The sequence below is a fragment of the Lygodium microphyllum genome, chromosome 16 (genome assembly GCF_053477565.2).
Source record: "Lygodium microphyllum isolate KBCC chromosome 16, Lygodium_microphyllum_v1.1.10, whole genome shotgun sequence".
Taxonomy (NCBI): domain Eukaryota; kingdom Viridiplantae; phylum Streptophyta; class Polypodiopsida; order Schizaeales; family Lygodiaceae; genus Lygodium; species Lygodium microphyllum.
This window is the reverse complement of record NC_141150.1, coordinates 139,941,637-139,962,440: the sequence shown is the minus strand read 5'-3', so window position 1 is coordinate 139,962,440 and position 20,804 is coordinate 139,941,637. Positions and strand designations below refer to the sequence as shown.

Genomic DNA, 20,804 nt, shown 5'->3' with positions numbered 1-20,804 from the left:
CACACATCCTCACACTAGCTGCGGATCGAGACAGGCAGGTATAGTACAAACCCCCTCCCCCCAGAAGACAGGATTTGCCAGCTTGCCAGCTTGAACCATAGACAGAGAAACACTACATATGCAGATGTCTCGTGTACTATGAGATCAGAGGGCAATTCCACTGCCTGTTCAGAGAGGGATTTGGGTCACTTTCCAAGGTGATGGACTTCCAGGATCAGCGGGCTTTTCCTACTGGAGCTACAACGCTACAGAGATCACCTCCTTACAGACCTCGGAGCGGAGACAAGGAGCCGCCCACCAACGCACAATTACAGAGTTCTACCAAGAACCGACTATCCTCTCCACCATAGAGGCCCCACCAGCCCACCTAGCCTCCCCCGCCACCGGGGCCCACCCTTGACATAGCCATCACAAGACGTAGAATCCGTCGCCCACGTCCAGCTAGCCCCCGCCCTTGTAGGAGGCACATGTTGCGGATACAAAGGATACTACAATGCCACCAGGGGACCATACCCCACCGCTTTAGTCTCTCCATGTTAGATAGACTCGTGAGAAATATTCTGGGATGATCACGCTCCATGAGCAGTTCCACACTGTATCTGGCATGTATATCACTTTCGTACCTATTAGCTATGTGCTCCTTTTTGGTTTTTCTTCCACTTAGCCTATCGTAGCATTAGATGATAGCTTTATTGAGACTTGGGAAATCCCCAAACTCCCTGGATGTAAAAATCTTTTTGGTCTCATAGGCCGATTTGGCCTTTCGAAGATGTTAATATAACTTTCTTTCTTGTTTCTTTCTCTTTCTGTATTCATATTTTTTCTTGCGTTGCGAACTCTCACATGGTAGCATTGCCTAACTGAGAGCATGTCTTATCAGAGGAGAACCCCAACCATCTAGCACTACTTGCATTTGCTGCAAACACAATCTTTTGGAGCTTAGATGGCCATATATGGAGTGTCCCCACCTTGCGCCTTTCCTAGGCGGCATTATCTAGAGGCAGCGTGGAGCTTGCATTTTGATCAGGTGGCATCTTTTGGGGCAAGGTGGCTGCATTGGTGTTTGCATTTTATCAAGGCGACAACAATTACTGGCCAGCCCTTTTCTTTTGGCTGGGGCTCTATAAAAGCAGCCCCGCTTGTACCTCAATCTCCACCCTCAACCTTCCAGCTTTCCTCCTCAAGCTTCAAACCTTGGGCACCTGTTGCTCAAGCCTCAAGCTCACCCCCACCACCTCTTTCTCTTCGTCTTCCTCTTCGTTATTCTTGTTCTTCCTTTTCCTTTAAAGTTTCTCCTTCTCCTTCCATCCATTCATATGTCTATTCTTCTTGCTCTACCCAAAGAAGACGAGGAGCTCTGATGGTTCTTGTAATATAATATGTAACATTTTTTATTAATTTTATCAATTTTCTTTTTTGACCTTTAAGGTGCTAAGATAGGTACATTACATCCACTCCCCCTTAGAGAAATCGAGATGTCCTCATCTCGAGAAAAACTAGTTTTAAGTTCTAAGACCTGTGGGTTAGGACCCACTATGCTTCCGCTACGTATTCTAATTAAATACAATTGCGCAGACCTAATTAATTCTAAGTTTATTACAAAATACTAGCTCAAGAGTTGTTACATCAATAGATAGTATCAAAACAAGATATAAGTTATAGTAGACCCTAGTACTGGAGCTATACCCCTTGTTGTACTTAAGTTGCTCTTTCCATGGACTGTGCAGGGTTGGGTCTTCCTCTTCCGACTGTTCAAGATGAGCCCTTACTGAGGCTGCCTGGTCATTTTTACGGAGGCATGCTATTTTGGGGGTGGTGTCATATTGACGGCCACTTTTGGGATAGTTGGTTTGTTTTTGGAGGCCGGCGGCTACTATATATATATATATATATATATAGCCCACATAAGCCAAAAGTGGCTTGTCTTTTGAGGCCACTTTTGGTCAATTTTTGCTAATGTGGGCTATATATAGTAGCCCCTCTCCTTATTCCCACAAACTTCTTGTAGATTTTAGTACCCCAGTCTCTGTCTCCTCTCCGACACTGATGCTGCCATTCATCTCAGCCCGATTTGGTACCCTCACTGACGCTTTGGGTTGTGTGCAGGAACTAGTCCACATCATTGTATTCATCTCCAGTGCAACATTTGTTTCTTTATTTTCTGCTCTCTCTCTCTCTCTCTCTCTCTCTCTCTCTTTTTATCTCTGTATTCGTGTTCTTTCTTCCATTGCGCACTCTCACAAAACTAACTCGGCCATAACACAAGAAAATTAGCTCAGCTATGTACATAATGGAAGAGTCTTCAACAAAACTTGGCTCTTTACGTTTAGTCTTTGCATTCCGTTTCACTGAGATGATGATAAAGCCTCCCCTATAACTCTTCAAGCAAACGGCTTCATCGTTGGTCATTCATGAGCCCAACCGATAAACTTACAGCAAAATACAAAATACAAGTGTTCAATGCCATATCAAGGACCCAATCAGCTGCATGTGAGAGGTAGCATCCGCTAAGGGTGAATTAACATGGGTTGTGGCCTTCTAGTTTAGATCTAGAGGAGTTCATATGGACTTGCATCCTTCCATCTCAAACGTAGTCAAGAGCGCTTGCACATAGCACTGCTAGGAGATGAAGATCCCCATTAGAGTATGATAGATCTCATGATCTAAGAAAAAGTGAAGTCCCATGTCCTCATCTTAAACTTCTCATGAAGTGCTGCCTTCGTTTGCTTGACCATTTGGGCATGGTCACATATTAAGATCAAATCATTCACTTAGAAGATCCCCATTAGAGTATGATAGATCTCATGATCTAAGAAAAAGTGAAGTTCCATGTCCTCATCTTAAACTTCTCATGAAGTGTTGCCTTCGTTTGCTTGACCATTTGGGCAAGGTCACCTATCAAGATCAAATCATTCACATAGAGGACAATAAACAAGGATCGTGCCCCATTTGAAGTGTGGATATAAAGCTATGGATTGGTCGTGGAATGCCAATATCTCAATCTTAGTTGGAGAAACGAGTCTATCTTCTCGTTTCAAGCATGTGGAGCAAGGACACTGCAATTCAATGAACCGATCCTAAGACCACCACTCAATAAGACATCATAATCTATCAACCACAGAAATTCACTTGAGGCAAAAACTCATCAAACTAAACCTTTCATGTCGATATTAAATCCATAAAGTACCAAGTACATCATCATACCCATCAAGTATCAGAAGCCATAATGTATCTTTAAGGATTATCCAACGTTCAATATACCCACTAAGCTTCGAGGCACAGATTTAAGTTTTTCGCTTATGGCACATAAACACTTTGGTAATTTTTAATAAAGGTTGAAAAAGTTGAGATTTAAGTCTGTAATAAATTGCTAATGAAGGTTAATTTTTATAATGTGCCTATTTTGGTTGAACACTCCCCTCTCAAGCCCAAAATCAGAACTTAGAGGGACTGCAATGTGATTACTCAGCCCATACTACCCCAAGGTGTCCCACTCCAAAGTAGCCATGATATTAAGTGTTTTTAACTACTTTTATCCTCTCTTATGGGCAATTTTGGAAATAATGAGCTAATTTATTTTTGTAGCAAGCGAAGAGGATGCTTGGCTACTTGGAATTATGGGCTATTGGCTTACAAGCAATTATGATCATGTAATGTGGCTTGTCATAATGTAAGGACACCATACAACTTGTGTTTTTGTAAGGTGCTTCTCATAGGAGTTGGAGCGCTGTTGGCATTTGGTTGCTGGCTCACTTTTAAGTGTTTTAGCTTAGCTAGTTGAGCGACAACTCCAGGCAACCTTGTGTTTTTACGAAAGTGACCACCCCCATTTTAGGTGCATTTTGTAGGGATAGATGCATTTTACGTTGTGTTCTCTAATCAATCTATGTTGGATTGGAACTATTGTGAAAATATGAGGAAGTGAGCTAAAGTACTTTGAAGACAGACTTAAATTCCATGGCAAAAGACCAACCAATGAGAGACTTTGACAATAATATCTGAACCGTACTCAAATTGAAGTTATCTAGATACCTTCTCAAAACCTTACGGTTGTTGGCTTGATCCTGTCTTTCAACTTTGAAGAAACTATACAAGATCGGTTGGCCTTTTATTTTCTGTACTTGTACCCTCTCTTATGGGCAACTATTGAAATCTTGTGCTAATTTGTTTTTGGAAGAGGAGGAGAAGAGGATGCTTGGTTGCTTGAAATTGTGTGCTTTTATGAAGATTATGGGTTGCGGGTTTATAAGCAAGTATGTTTATGTAATGTGGCTTGTTATAATATAGTGATACCATGCAACTTGTCTTTGGCAAGATGCTTCTTATGGGAGTTCAAGTGCTGTTGACATTTGGCTACAAGCTCATTTTTAAGTTTTGTAGCTTAGCTTATTTCAAGTTCTAGCTATGTTTTTATTAAGTGTTTTTTTCTACTTGTACCCTCTCTCATGGGAACTAGTAAAATCTTTTTGTAATTTTTTTCTTGGAGTAAGAAAAGAGTATGCTACCGATACCCTAAGGAAGCTTTTACCTATTGCTACCGATACCCGAAGGAAGCTTTTACGTCTACAATGACATATGTCGGTTGAACTATGTCTAAATAAGACATTTGGATGTATTGTGTCTATTCTAAAAAACTTTTAATGTTCTTACAAGCAAGAGACCGAGCTTGTAGCTCTTGAGACTCTTATCATTTGATATAAATAATAGTCTAGTTTTTGGACCGAGTATTATGAAGATTTTCGAAACCCCTTATTTTTATTTGTGGTATTTTCTTTTTCTTTTTGTGGGTTTTTTTAAAAAACTATAGGGAAGAAGTCGATCATACTTAGAATCACCATAATTCTCAATATGTGATGATTTGCCTTGTCGTGGGAGATTATAGTTTTTTGAGGTTAGGCGAAGGGGGGTTTTTGTTGTGTAGTTGACACAAGATTTGCAAAACAGAATGTCTACAATCCCAAGCTTGGTTTAGACTCCCTTGTCATGACACCCATTTCCCAAAGAGGTGACTTGGTGGCTGTCATTTTATTCTCAAAGAGGTGATGACTTTGCTTCTAGGTAGCATGATCTGGTGGCTGCAGAATTAATCTAGGAGAGGAGTTACTCAAAATGATCATTGCAGTGTTGTTGTCCTATTGTTGTCAGTAACTAGACAGGGGTAGTGCCAACGCTTTGGTGTTGATAGCAGCATTCTTTCCCTTCCATGGCAGGGGTAGAGACAAGGACAAGGACAGGGACAGGGACAGGGACAGGGACGGGGATAGGAATACCAAATGGAATGATTAGAAACATGACCACCATGACAGTTATGATAGGGCTGCTAAAGATCATTATAGGAACCATGACAAAAATGATGAGTTGGAGAGAGAGGAGATCGAGGCTTTAAGGGTGCCCCTAAAGAGGTAGAGCTTTTTGCTTTGTACCATGGCAGGGTTTCTAGAGTCATGGATAATGGCTGCTTCGTACAACTCTCCAGCTTTCATGCAGGCAAAAAGGGTATTGTCCATGTTTCTCAAATTGCTTCGAGAATGATAGCTGATGCAAGACATGTGGTCAAATGAGATCAAGAAGTTTGGGTAAAGGTTGTTTCTATGACTAGGAAGGAACTTAGTGGGTGTGACCCCCTAGCGAGACTCGATGGCGTCATGGAGGTGGCAAGAGGATGATGGTGGAGTATGGCAGGGCGGGGGGCTGACGCACACTATAGGGCCGAGGGGAGATGCCGGGCGGGGCCGAGGGCCGAGGGCAAGGGCCGAGGGCTGAAGGCAGGGGCCGAGGAAGATGGCAAGGCCGAGGGCCGAAGGCAGGGGTCGAGGGCTGAGGACACGGGGGCCGAAGAGCAGGGGCCGAGGGCCGAGGCTGATGGGACCAAGGGCCGAAAGGGAGGGCCGAGGGCCGAGAGGTCGCGGGGCTTGGACGGGCCGAGAGGTGACGGGTCAATGCGTGTGGAGCAGGGTCGACGGTGACGGGTCGGAGGGGAAACAAATCGGCACGTGTCCCATGGCCAACCTGATCTGCTGACTTGTCCGACTTGATCTGCCATGTGGTAGCTGACGTGGCACTGATGACGTGGTTGCTGATGTGGCACCTGCACAGTCGCCTGCTGACGTGGCAACACATCTGCTTCGCACACTTTAACACTCTCGAATGGCTGCCTGGCTGGAAAATACATATGTACACAGCCTGAATGAGGAAAATGCATGTCCAGGGGATGATCTCTAACAATAACCCAAGTGTCTAGTGATCAAGTATTTCATCTAGATCCAAGAACCGTGTCATTTGGACACATACATCTCAAGTTATGGCCAAAGGAGTGGTTATGGGACACTTGGACAGCAAGCTTGACAGGGAATTATTTGATGACCTTGTGCAAATGCGGAAAGGGATTGAACAATGCTCTCTTAAGGTTGACAAGTTTGTTGCTGAGGCTACTTCACTTTTTGAGAAGTTTTCTCTTACAACTTCCCATGATCCCAATTCAACATGGCAAGCGGATCAGCAAGTTCCAATGCAAACTACTACTTATGGGCATCACAATTGGGACTCATCTTTTTATGGTTATCAACATGAAGACTATCATGGGCAGCTTGTGCAAGTGGACATGGACAGTCATCTTTTACAGTGCTGAGCTACCGGAGTACTTCATCAAGAGCTTGCTCACCACCATCCATGCTGTCCTCCTCCCAAAGAAAGCCAGCAAGGATGAGCTCTCAAGTATAATAATAACAGAGGAAGATGATAATGGTTCTTCTCGATGCTCATTAAAATGGATGAGCTCTCCAAAGATATGGGAGGCCTTTTCAAGTAACAGAGTAGATGGGATGCAACTTTTACTAGCTTTTATATTTGGTGACATCTTAGCTATCTAAACTTTAGTGCAAGTTGATAAGAAACATGGAAAGTTAGGAACAAAAGACATATATAATCAAAATAACAATAATACATTGCGAAAAATTTGAACTTCTATTATATTGTGATTTTAAAAAATATTTGGAATATCTGACTAGCTTTAATTTAAAAAACCCATAGAAGTTTTAATTATCAAAGGTGGCCCCATAATCTCACATAAACATCCACTGAAAATAAGCAAAATAAAGAGAATATGTAATATGTATGTGCAATGTAATATATTATGTAATATGTATGCACAATGTGCATATGCCATGCAGTCTTGTAGATTATATTGAATATTCTACCTATATACACCCATATGAACCTTTTTTTTAAAGGTATAGGTACATCATACATGCATACATATGTGTACATCAGGGGGGGGAGAGCGAGACCTTGTCCATTGTCGAGACTTGGCGTGCTGCGCAGATGAAGTACCACAGGCTCGAAAAGGTCACCGTGGTGAGACCTTTTTTGACGTGGCATGCAAACTACAGTTCAACTAGGAGAGGCCCGATAACGGTGGGGAAATTCTGTGTTTCACCATTTCACAGTTCAATTGAGACACGTGGCACAAGCAAAGGATGCCTATTACAGAACAGACATGGAAAAAGATATGCAATGGAGATGAGACGAGCTTACCTCATGTGCGTCAGATTGGAAAATGGTGCACCCTTTCTAACTGTGCAGTTAAACTGGCTTCGCCTGCCTGGTATGTCATGTGCATGTGCAGAGGGTATGACGACGTTCACCATGAACAGCTCGTTTTTGGACTGTTACTCTTTTGGGTGCTTCTCTGTGGTCAAACCTCTTTCCCATTTTGGTCAAAGATATTTGAAATGATGTCACTGGGCCTGCGGCACCTCTCCATGTCACGGTGCAAGAAGTGTAACATCTCACTATGTTTTGAACCAGCTCTTGTTGTTGCTAGTCAATTCTTAGGATAGCTCAAGAGTCCCTTGCAAGTGATCTCTTAGGCACTTTAGTCCACTCACCAAGCTAAAGATGGGTCATTTAGTATCTTTGAGTTTGCGAGGTTGCACATAGGTGCAAGATCTAGAGAAAGAGAGAGAGAGAGAGAGAGAGAGAGAGAGAGAGAGAGAGAGAGAGAGAGCAAACTATGGGAAATAAGATTGTTAACTCATTGGCTCTTTTATATATCTGTGTGGCATGCTAGGTTGTTTTGCTATTGGGTATTTGAGAAGAAGCCCTAGATTCAACTTCATTTGGTTAGGCACCTCTTTCATGATATGCCCTTCCTTCCTTTTTTCTTAAAACTGCTGCAAATATCATAATAATTTGGGTACTACCCATGCAATGGTAAACCCCCCTGCCCACCCTCCCCCCCTATAACGAGTCTATCGTTGTATGTAGATAACCCCTTCAGAGCTTCAAGCCCGGGGTTATTTGTGTGTTTTGTCTTGGATTTTTAGCCCTATGATGTAAGATCATGGATGTATTTTACCTTGAGGTCTATGCCCTTGGGGTGTTTTAATAGAAAATGATAATCTTCTGTGGTAAAAAAAACGGTTGCGTGCTTCTTCACAAAAAATACACATCTTGCATGCAAAGCAATGATGGCATCAACATTCCCTACAATATTCACAAAAGAGGGATAAAATATTTCCATCTACATTGTGCCAGATGTATGTGTGTGTGGGTATGCTACTCCCATTACAAATCCATAGACTGATACACACTACCATGCCAATGAAACACAGTCCCACACATTTGTTCAAACTCCCATAGTAAATATCCCCATACTCTTTGCACGTGTACCTCACTTTTACATTACATTCCACTCTAAAACATACATGGACCACAGGGATACCCTTGCTAAGTAGTCTTACCTCAAAACCATCTTCCATCATATATCCAAATTTTGAGCATAACTTTTTAGATATCTTGCATAATTTAAGCAACCTTTATTCCTAGCTCAAACACTCAAGCAAATTTGAGCTAGGCTCAAGTCAAGAATCCAAGCTTACATGGTTGTAAAACCAAAAAAATGGAGAGATTGCAATTTTGTGGCCATATTAAAAGTTACAATGGATAGATGGATGCACCTACTTTCCTTTAGTTGAAGGATTTCTTCAATTTCATCAACCTTGGGAGTATCTTCCATAGTAGGTCCAGCAAACTTTCCCACAAAAGGGCATTGCAAACTAGCACGAAACACATTACGTATCCTTCGATGGGTTCTTAGAAAGGAGTGGGGGAGGGGGTGTGCCATGTCGTGGGGTGGTGTGGGGTTTTTTAGGGTTGGGTGGAGCGGGCTTTTTGGGAAGGGAGAGAGGGTGTGTGCCATGTCATGGGGGAGTGGGTTTTTTGGGGTTGGGTGGAGCGAGGTCTTTGGGAAGAGAGGGAGAGGTGTGCCATGTCGTGGGACAGCGAGGTTTTTTGGGGTCGAGAGAAGCGGTGTTTTTTGAGAGGGGGAAGGGAGATGACATGCCATGTTGTGGTGGGAGAGCGGGGTTTTTTGGGGTTGGATGCAATGGGGTTTTTTGAGGAGGGGGGTGTGGCATATCATGGGGCGTTGAGGGGTTTTTTGGGATTAGGTGGAGCGGGATTTGGGAAGGGAGAGAGGGTGTATGTCCTCTCTTCACAAAAAGGTTAAACTCGTTTGTTAACCTTATTTTTCCTATCCCTTTCCTATTGCTTTTCCTCAATCACATTTGGATCATATGTGCTGCATCTACCCCACCAATTGGTGAACTACCTCCATTGACCTCAACGAAGAATTGTACATCCTTGGTCTTCTTATTTCCAACCATGATAAAGCTATGCAAGTGTAGGTGAAGGAGAGTAATCATATCTTTTTTGAACTCGCTAAAAGAAGGCATGCTTGATATTCCTGTACATAATATCAACCTTCTCATCTGGTTTCATAATGGCATATATCAACCCATTTATGTGTGCCTCTAATGATCCAGACAGCTTTGTCCCTTTCCCACCAAAGACAAGCCTTATCCATAGATCTAACAACCTAATAAGTTTACCTTTTGAAAGCTGGAGTCTTTCTTGAGTCACTAAAGTGGCCCTCAGTGTCTTCTCTTGAGTCTGAATTTCTGAAAGCGAGGTACCTCTCTCTCTCTCTCTCTCTCTCTCTCATGCAGATTGCACACAGACGAGCATGCATGCCACAGATACTCCAAGCACGTAGAGAAGGCCATAAGGCCTTCTATCGAGATGGCCGGATTTTTATAGATGGACGCCCCACCAAATAGGGGGCGTGGCCTATGAGACGGGGTAGAGGACTGTACAGGAGATCCTGATACGTGTGGCAGTTTGAACTGCAACGGCTCCCTATGGTCACGACCGGACAGACTTGAGGAGATTTTACCCGATCATGATGTTATATGCCTCACAGAGACACATGAGAGCCCAGAGAGAGGGCTTCCACGCATTACAGGATTTGAGTGGGTATCTGCATATCGGGTTACTACTAGGCAGAGTACATCTAGGGTCTCAGGAGGGGTGGCAGTTCTATTCCGTCAGGGGATACAGAGACATATCCAATTAGTGAGACGAGATGAGGAGGCCAGTTACATATGGATCAGAGTGCAGATATCAGATGACAGATGGATCTATATGGTAGTATGCTACTTTTCACCACGAGGGTCCAGATATGCTACTATGCAGGGTGATATTCAGGCCAGAGATTACCCCTCCCCTTATTCATAGCTCTCAGAGGACATTATTATGTATTCTAGTTTGGGTGAGGTCTTCCTTATGGGGGACTTCAACGGGCGCACACAGAGCCGACAGTGTGAGAGTTTTGATATGGAGCAGCCAAAGATCATGAGAGCATTAGAACCTGAGGAGTTGGGGATCAGTCGGGAGTCAGCAAATACTGGGCCAGACACCACAGGGTATGGAGGACATTTACTTGAGCTTGGTAGTAGACATCATCTCGTTATTTATAACGGGATGGCACGATGGCCATATTCAGGAGGTCTTACATGCTTCCCACATGGGGGGGGCGAGAGTACTGTAGATTATCTACTCGGACCGATCGATGGGATGCATACTATCGAGTCCTTCGGCCTTGGGAGACTTCCACTCGGTGCCGATCACACCTTTCTCAGTTTCTCACTCCTCACCTCATTACCATCACCACCTGCAGATATCATACCCCACATGCATACTACCACACACTTCACTCATGAGCTCTCACATGTTTACTCACAGCATCTGGAGGAGCACATCACGTCACTTGATCCATACGCACCCCTTGATACACTGACCACTGATATCACAAGCATTCTGCATGATTCTGCTACACTCAGTTTTCCACATCACACATACACGCACCCCCCTCGGACCGGTACCATGCCACAGAACATGTGGTATGATGATGAGTGTAGAGATCTACGTCGACAACTACGCGATTTGGAGGCCAGAGGAGAGATCACACACAGATAGGCGCAGAGACGCATGCACCGCTTGACCCACCATAAAAAGCGGGAATGGGAGGAGGAGAGATATTGGGATATATACCACCTTCTTATGAGTAGAGATTGTGCAGAGGCATGGAGGCAGATCAGAGAACCACGCTCACCCACATCGATACATGACCCTGCAGTATGGCATGGATATGTACAGAGTTTATATCATGTACCCGCACAGCCGCTGATACCCACACCATGTACACCAAGACCGGGTATTTCATCATTTTTCACCACTAATATGGTGAAACATGCTATCTCACGGTTACAGCATGGCCGCGCTCGAGACCAGTTTGATCTTCAGGCAGAGCATATTATATATGGCAGAGACACATTGGCTCCACTCATTGCTCACCTCTTCAACCGTGCATTGTCTGAGGGGTTCCCTGACTCGTGGACAGGGCATATCATTGTACCTATCCATAAGTCAGGGGATCCTATGGATCCTAACACGTATAGGACCATCATGATTGGGCCAATTTTGGCCAAACTTTATGGCATGGTGATGGAGGAGGAGCTCAGCATGCTGGCAGAGAGAGAGTGCATGCGCGCACCCGGACATGCAGGGTTCAGACGGGCATTTTCTACCATAGACCACATCTTCACTCTCCGTTGTCTGATCGACCAGACACGAGTGAAGAAACAGAGATTGTATTGTTGCTTTGTGGATTTCCGCAAAGCCTTTGACATGGTTCCGAGAGAGAGGCTTTTTAGACGCCTGCTTGATCTAGGGGTGGATGATGACATGATGTGGGGTATTTATGCACTATATGAGCGGGTCACTGGCAGAGTCAGATGTTCGGGAGGTATATCAGATCCCCTTGTGAGCACCATTGGTGTGAAACAAGGATGCCCACTCTCACCGACTCTATTTGGGCTATACATTGATGAGATAGCAGAGTTTATTCAACAACGAGCCGGTGGAGGTATAGATCTCAGTGGAGCCACAGTTCATATCTTACTATATGCAGATGACATTGTGTTGGTCTCAGATTAAGCTCAGGGATTACAGCAGCATTTATTAGCATTGGATGATTTTTGCATACAGAGAGGCATGACAGTGAACCTTGGTAAAACCAAGGTTCTTATATTCCATACATGAGCTCAGATACATAGACAGAGTATTTTCATGGCAGCAGGAGGGAATATTGAGGTCACTAGATCATATGTATATTTGGGAGTCACCTTTACAGCAGCTTCAGGGATTTTCTTGATGACACAGGCAGCTCGTGACCGCCTCACTAGAGGATACTCAACATTGGCTCTTATGGAGCGACAGTGTCATCAGGCACATTTCCAGGAGCCCCGCACCAAGGGGTGGCTCTTTGATACTCTAGTCACTCCAGCACTGATGTATGGAGCAGCTATGTGGGGGCCAGGCCTTGCCGATTATGTATGGACATTGATGGAGAGACCTCAGGTGATCATGATATCTAGATTGATTCGCAGCAAGGCCTCAGTCCCACATGACATTGTGCGAGCAGAGCTTGCCACACCGCCCATGCTAGTAGAGGCACTATTTCAGACAGTCTGCTTCCTACAAAGATTTCAGGATATGGACAGAGATCGCATTGCATACAAAGCATATATGGCATCTCAGGAGATGGCTCGAGCGGGGGATACCACATCATGGTATGCACAGACTAGAGCTTGGTTTGACAGACATGGGCTGGACATTGATAGACTCCCACCTCTTCTATATGATACTCAGGCTCCCACTTACACCCTCTCTCTCTCTGAGAGGAATAGAGTCATCAGACAGGAGATATGGCATATTTATATACAGAGGACATGGGTCAGCCCTGCACAGCCACTGCCATCGAAGATGGCACATTATTATACACAGTTCTTGAGCATATCAGAGCAGGGAGTCATAGAGATTCTGAGATATATGCAGATCTATATGCCACATCGATTGAGAGTTCTTATTGGACAGCTCAGGGTATCATCACATCAGCTTATGATTGAGAGTGGCAGAGCCAGTGGCATCCCACGGGAGGAGAGGATATGCCCCCTTTGCAGATCAGAGGTGGAGAGTGAGGAGCATTTTGTTCTCAGATGCCCGGCATACTCAGAGTTGAGATCTAGATACACATTGAGCAGCTCACTTCAAGGATGTATGACTGATATGGATCAGAGATCATTTGGCCATTTTCTGGGAGAGGCATGGCACATCAGAGAGCAGAGCACACAGCGGGTCCCAGTCAGAGAGGGGCCCACCCAAACAACTATTACACAGTTCTTTCAGACAGACAGAGTGAGAGCTACTGTACCAGCCTCCAGCCAGACCTCTGGGCTCACACTACAGCAGGGTGAGGACCAGCGTACCCGACGTCGCACGAGGATCCGTGGGTTTCGGACCCCACAGCCACACCGACAGGAGATCCGGAGGATTCTTGATCTACATCGATAGCAGACTGAGATCCGACGACACTCGACACACTGGATCTCAGACCTCCAGTTTGCTCTTTCTCCACCGCCGATGTACCACATCCTGCATCCAGGAGGGATCACCTACTATTAGCGACTTCGACGACTGCTACTACATCCTAGGATAGTATATCTCCCTGCATCTGTTACATATACACATCGCACCACTTTATCACAGCCGACAGTTGTTCCCCTATCACAGCCGACATTTGTTCCCCTTTTGTAGCCATTATCTGGAGTACCAGAGCTACATACCCACATACACATACACGACACTTATCACACTCACAGCACCGTATTTTCAGTTTTCAGTTTTTAGCTTTTCATTCAGCACTTTTATTTTGGATAGCTGGACCTCATCAGTTGTATCACAGTTTGTCTCATAGGCCAGTTTTGGTCTTTAGAAGACGTTAATATAACTTTCTTTCTTTCTTTTCTTTCTCTCTCTCTCTCTCTCTCTCTATGAATCTGAAAACGAGGTACTTTTGTAGGCTGTATTTGACGAGATTGATAGGATTTTTGCCTACGACAGTCTAAAAACAAGGTAGCTGTAACCTCTCTCTCTCTCGTCCCTTTCTCTATGTTTTAATTTTGAACGAAGCCTCTTAAAGTTTCTCTGTAATTTTGAGATTGTTTTTGTTGTGGTTTAATTGCATTGAGTATGCATTTCGTCTTGAAGCCCCAATCTGCGTTTATGCTATGCCCCAATCTACGTTTCTGTCATTCTTGAAGCCCCAGTTGTCTCGAACTTGAAGCGATAACCTTGGGATTGGGAGCTGTAGCCAAATGAACACCTGTCTTCAGGAAGCCGCTTGCCATTCTAGCATACCCCCTCCACCCCTCCTTCCTAAGAACCCCGCTCCATCCAACCCCAAAAGACCCGGATCCCCCACCACAACATGGCATGTCATTGCCCCCCCCCTGGTGGCCCCTTCAAAAAATCCCACTTCGCCCAACCCCAAAAAACCCCCTCCCCCACGATATGGCACAGACACTTTCTCTCTTCTAAAAACTATGGCACAACACAAAAAAACCCACTCTCCCACGACATGGCACACCTCCTCCCCTTCCCAAAAACCCCGCTCCACCCAACCCCAAAAAACCCCACATTACAACACGGCATGTCACACCACTCTCCTCCTTTCCCAAAACCCCGCTCCACTGAACCACAAAAAACCCCACTCCCCCACCACAACATAGCACATCGTCCCTGCCTCATGCCTTCAAAAAACACCTCGCTTTGCCCGACCCCAAAAACCCTGCTCTCACATGACATGGCACATCTCCCCCCTATTCCCAAAGACCTTGCTCCACCCAACCCCAAAAAACCCACTCCACCACCACATGGTACACAGCCTCTCTCCCTTCCCAAAAACCCTGCTCCACCAAATCCCAAAAAATCCCACACCGCCCCACGATATGGCACACCCCCTCCCCCCCTTCCCAAGAACCCCACTTTATCCAACCCCAAAAAACCCTGCTCCCCCACCACAATATGACACATTGTTCCCCCCGCCCCTTCAAAAAACCACACTTCGCCCAACCCCAAAAAACCCCCCTTTTCCACGATATGGCATACATACCCTCTCTTTCAAAAACAACGGCATAACCCATACACCCAACCTCCGCCCTGCCACAACATGGCATACACACACATGCATCCATCTCTCCTTCCAACTCTCGTTTCTCAAAAACCCCGCTCCACCCATCCCTAAAAAAACCCACTCTCCCATGACATAGTATACCTCCCCTTTCTTCCTAAGAACCCCACTCCACCCAACCCCAAAAAACCTCACACCGTGTCATGACATGGCACACAACCCTCCCCAAAACCTCAATCTACCTAGCCCCAAAAAACCCCACACCACCCCACGACATGGCATGTCGCCCCCCAAAACCCCCAATACAACATGGCATGTCGCCCCCCACCCCCCTTAAAAAACCCCACTTTTCCCATCCCCAAAAAACCCCACTCCGCCATGATATGGCACACACTCTCTCTCCCAAAAATCGCGGCACAACCCCTACACCCAACCTCCACAGCGCCACGACATGGCACACACACACACACACAAACACACACACACACACACACATCCCTCTCTTCTCCCAACACTCTTTTCTAAAAAACCCCGCTCCACCAAACCCCAAAAAAAGCCACTCTTCTACGACATGGCACACCTCCCCCCTCTTCCAATCCCCCCACCACAACATGGCATATCGTCGTCCCCTCCCCCTTCAAAAAACCCCGCTTCGCCCAACACCAAAAAACCCCACTCCCCCACGATATGGGTACACCTAACCTCCACTCCGCCATGACATGGCACACACACACACATACCCTATCTCCTCCCAACTCTCTTTTCTCAAAAAGCCCGCTCCACCCAACTCGAAAAAAACCCACTTTCCCATGACATGGCACACCTCCCCCCTCTTCCCAAGAACCCCGCTCCACCCAACCCCAAAAAACCCCACACTGCACCACGACATGACACACCACCCCCCTCCTTCCCGACAACCCCGCTGCACCCAGCCCCAAAATACCCCCACTCCCCCACCACAACATGGCACGTCATTCCCCCTTCAAAAAACCCTACTTCGCCCAACCCCAAAAAACCCCACTCCCCCACGAGATGGCACACACACCCTCTCCCAAAAATCGCCGCACAACCCCTACACCTAATCTCCACTCTACCACGACATCATGCACACACACACATACCCCTCTGTCCCCTAACTCTCTTTTTTCAAAAACCTCGCTCCACCCAACCCTTGGACGGCCATGATCGACGTCACCTCGCAGTGTGTTTTTTTTTCTGCGCGATTGTCGCACAGACATACTCGTTTACTGCGCGTTGCAGGTTAGCAGAACGACGTTGAAGCTACGTCAAAAAGCCTTATGCATTATAAGCTTATAAACAAAGCTTTTGGATTTTTTAGCTATATTAACATGTTGTGGTGGAGTGGAGGTTGGGTGTAGGGGTTGTGCCATGGTTTTTGGGAGAGAGGGTGCGTGTGCTATATCTTGGGGCAGTGGGTTTTTTTGGGATTGGGCAAAGCAGGGTTTTTTGAACGGGGGAGGGGGGTTGACATACCATGTTGTGGTGGGGGATTGGGGTTTATTGTGGTTAGGTGGAGCGGGGTTTTGGAGAAGGAGGGGGGATGGTGTGCCATGTTATGGCGTGATATGTAGGGTTTTTTGGGGTTGGGTGAAGTGGGGTTTTTGGGAAGAGGCAGGAGGTGTGCCATGTCGTGGGAGAGTGGGTTTTTTTGGGATTGGGTGGAGTGAGTTTTTTGAGAAAAGAGAGTTGGGAGGAGAGAGAGATGTGTGTATGTGTGCCATATCATAGCGGAGTGGAGGTTGGGTGTAGGGGTTGTGCCGTGGTTTTTGGGAGAGACGGTATGTGTTAGATCAACCCAAGTGTTGAGGAGCCAAATCAATGATCTAATTAGTTGCTGCAGTAGTGAGTAGCATCTGCTAAAGGAGAATCTATGTGAGAAGTGGCCTTCCAGTTCGGATCCATAGGAGTAGAAATGGACCTGTAACCCTCCATCTCAAAAGTCACCAAGAGCTCTTATACATACTGCTAGGAGCTGGGAAAGGAAAATCCCCCTCTGAGTTTGATAAATCTGGTGGTCCAAAAAGAAATGGAGAAGTCCTAAATCCGTCATCTCGAACTTTTGATGTAAGGCTGCCTTTGTCTCTTCAACCTTTTGTGCATGGTCACCTGTAACAATCAAATCATTAACATAAAGAACAAGCAACACACGACCACCCTTGGAGGTGTACACATAAAGTTGCAGATCGGCCTTGGAGCGCCGATATCCTAACTTTTCCTGAAGGAATGAGTCATCACTATGGTACTTGGTCTTGAAGACCCATTTGACACCAATCACCTTCTTATATCCTTTGAGAGGATGATATCTTTAGAGGATATGGCCATGATTCTCTTGACTCAACTACCCTCTCCTAGGTACGATGTCTCCTATAATAGCTTTCTGACATTGCAGACCCAAGAGACACTTCTTTATGGGAGGAGATTTCACTACTTATCTTAGAGCATAACGAGTGAACTAGAGAGGTGGGAGCCAATGGACACACCCTCTCTCCCTTCTCAAACCCCGCTCCACCCAATCCCAAAAAACCCCACAACACCCCACGATATGGCATACCCCCCTCCTCAAAAACACCGTTGTATCCACCCACAATATGACACACATACCCTCTCTCCCAAAAAATGCGGCACAACCCCTACACCCAACCTCCAATCCACCATGATATGGCACATACACACACACACACACATCCCTCTCTCCTCCCAACTCTCTTTTCTCAAAAAACCCGCTTCACCCAATCCCAAAAAACCCCACTCTCCCAGGACATGGCACACCTCCCACCTCTTCCCAAAACCCCGCTTTACCCAACCCCAAAAAACCCTACATATCACACCATGACATGGCACACCATCCGCCCTCCTTCTCAAAAACCCCGCTCCACCTAACCACAAGAAACCACACTCTCCCACCACAACATGGCTCGTCATCCCCCCTCCCCCTTCCAAAAACCCCGCTTGGCCCAATCCCAAAAAAACGCACTTCCCCAAGATATAGCACACGCACCCTCTCTCCCAAAACCATGGCACAACCCCTACACCCAACCTCCACTCCACCACAACATGGCATATACACACATCCCTCTCTCCTCCCAACTCTCTTTTCTAAAAAACCCCGCTCCACCCAACCCCAAAAAAACCCACTCTCTCACGACATGGCACAACTTCCCTAAGAACCCTGCTCCACCCTATTAGAAATAGGCTGTTCAAGTCCCCCCATGCCCCCCCGTCCTTCCTCAAAAAACCTTGCTTCGCCCAACCCCAAAAATCCCCACTCCCCCACATGCCTTCTCTCCCAAAATCCGTGGCACAACCCCTACACCCAACCTCCACTCTGCCATGACATGGCCCACACGCACACACACACATCTCTCTCTCCTCCCAACTCTCTTTTCTCAAAAACCCCGCTCCACCCAATCCCAAAATAACCCACTCTCCCACGACATGGCACACCTTCTCCCTCTTTCCAAAAACCCCGCTTCACCCAATGCCAAAAGCCCTACATCGCGCCATGACATGGCACACCATCCCCCCTCCTTTCCAAAAACCCCGCTCCACCCAACCACAAGAAACCCCACCCCCCCACCACATGTCACGTCATCCCACCTCTCCCCTTCAAAGAACCCCACTTCACCCAACTCCTAAAAACCCCACTGGCCCAAGATGTAGCACATGCACCCTCTCTCCCAAAAACCACGGCACAACCCTACACCTAACCTCCACTCCGCCACGACATGGCACATACACACATCTCTCTATCCTCCAACTCTCCTCCACTCTGCCACGACATGGCGCACACACACACATCCCTCTCTCCTCCCAACTCTCTTTTCTCAAAAACCCCGCTCCACCCAATCCCAAAATAACCCACTCTCCCACGACATGGCACACCTCCTCCCTCTTCCCAAAAACCCCGCTTCACCCAACGCCAAAAGCCCTACATCGTGCCATGACATGGCACACCATCCCCCCTCCTTTCCAAAAACCCCGCTCCATCCAACCACAAGAAACCCCACTCCCCCACCACTACATGTCACGTCATCCCACCTCTCCCCTTCAAAAAACCCCACTTCACCCAACTCCTAAAAACCCCATTGCCCCAAGATATAGCACACGCACCCTCTCTCCCAAAAACCACGGCACAACCCTACACCTAACCTCCACTCCGCCACGACATGGCACATACACACATCCCTCTCTCCTCCCAACTCTCTTTTCTCAAAAACCTTGCTCCACCCAACACCAAAGAAACCCACTCTCCCACGACATGGCACAACTTCCCCAACAACCCTGCTCCACCCTGTTAGAAATAGGCTTTTCAACTAGGCTCATGTGAATGCCCCTCTGTTTGGTGGAAAAAGGGAGATGCATTTACATTCATGAGAGAATGTTAGGTGAATCTACTTTATGTATTGTGAGGTCATCAATGAGGTTAGAAAGAGATTGAGGGTGTGTGCCATGTCGTAGAGAAGTGGGTTTCTTGCGGTTGGGTGGAGCGGGATCTTTAGGAAGACGGGGGGAGGTGTGCCATGTCATGGGAGAGACGGGGTATTTTTTGGGGTGGGCTAAGCGGGATTTTTTGAGAGGCGGTATGACATGCCATGTTGTGGTGAGAGAGTGGGGTTTTTTAGGGATGATGTACCATGTTGTAGTATCGGGCTTTTTAGGGTTGGTTGAAGCGGGTTTTTGGGAAGGGGGAGAGGGTATGTGCCATGTCATGGGGGAGTTGGTTTTTTTGGATTGGTTGGAGCCGGGTCTTTGGAAAGACGAGGGGAGGTGTGCCATGTTGTGGGAGAGCAAGGTTTTTTGGGGTCAGGCCAAGCGGGGTTTTTTGAGAGGGGGGACGACATGCTATGTTGTGGTGGGAGTGTGGGTTTTTTGGGATCGGATGAAGTGAGGTTTTTGGAAAGGAGAAGGGGAGGGTGTGCAATGTCGTGGGGTTTTGTGGGGTTTTTTGGGATTGAGTGGAGCGGGGTTTTTGGAAAGAGAGAGAGTGTGTGTGCCATGTCATGGTGGACTAGGGTTTTCTAGGGTTAGGTGGAGTGAGATTTTTGAGAAACGAGAGTTAGAGGGAGAGAGGGATATGTGTGTGTGTGTATATATGATGTCATGGCAGAGTGGAGGTTGGGTGTAGGGGTTGTGCCCTGGTTTTTGAGAAAGGGTGTGTGTGCCATATTGTGGGGGAGTGGGGTTTTTTGGGTATGGCGGATGATAACAAAGTGTGCTCATGGTGTGTGGATGAAAGAAATGTGTATGTCTGGAGAGAAAAGAAAGAAAGATGGACACAAGCTAAATGAAAAGTAGAAGAATAATAATCATATTGATCTAATGTGTCTTGTTATAAAGAGAATGAGCCTCTTATATAGGCTGATACAAGAATCTTTTGCTAACCTCATTGATGACCTCACAACACATAAAATAG

The 20,804-nt window shown here is 46.3% G+C and overlaps 1 pseudogene; it reads left to right on the top strand.

Moving 5' to 3' along the window:
- The first annotated feature begins 7,475 nt into the window (after nt 1–7,475).
- Nucleotides 7,476–16,635, top strand: LOC148023503 (uncharacterized; annotated as a pseudogene).
- Nucleotides 16,636–20,804: the final 4,169 nt, after the last annotated feature.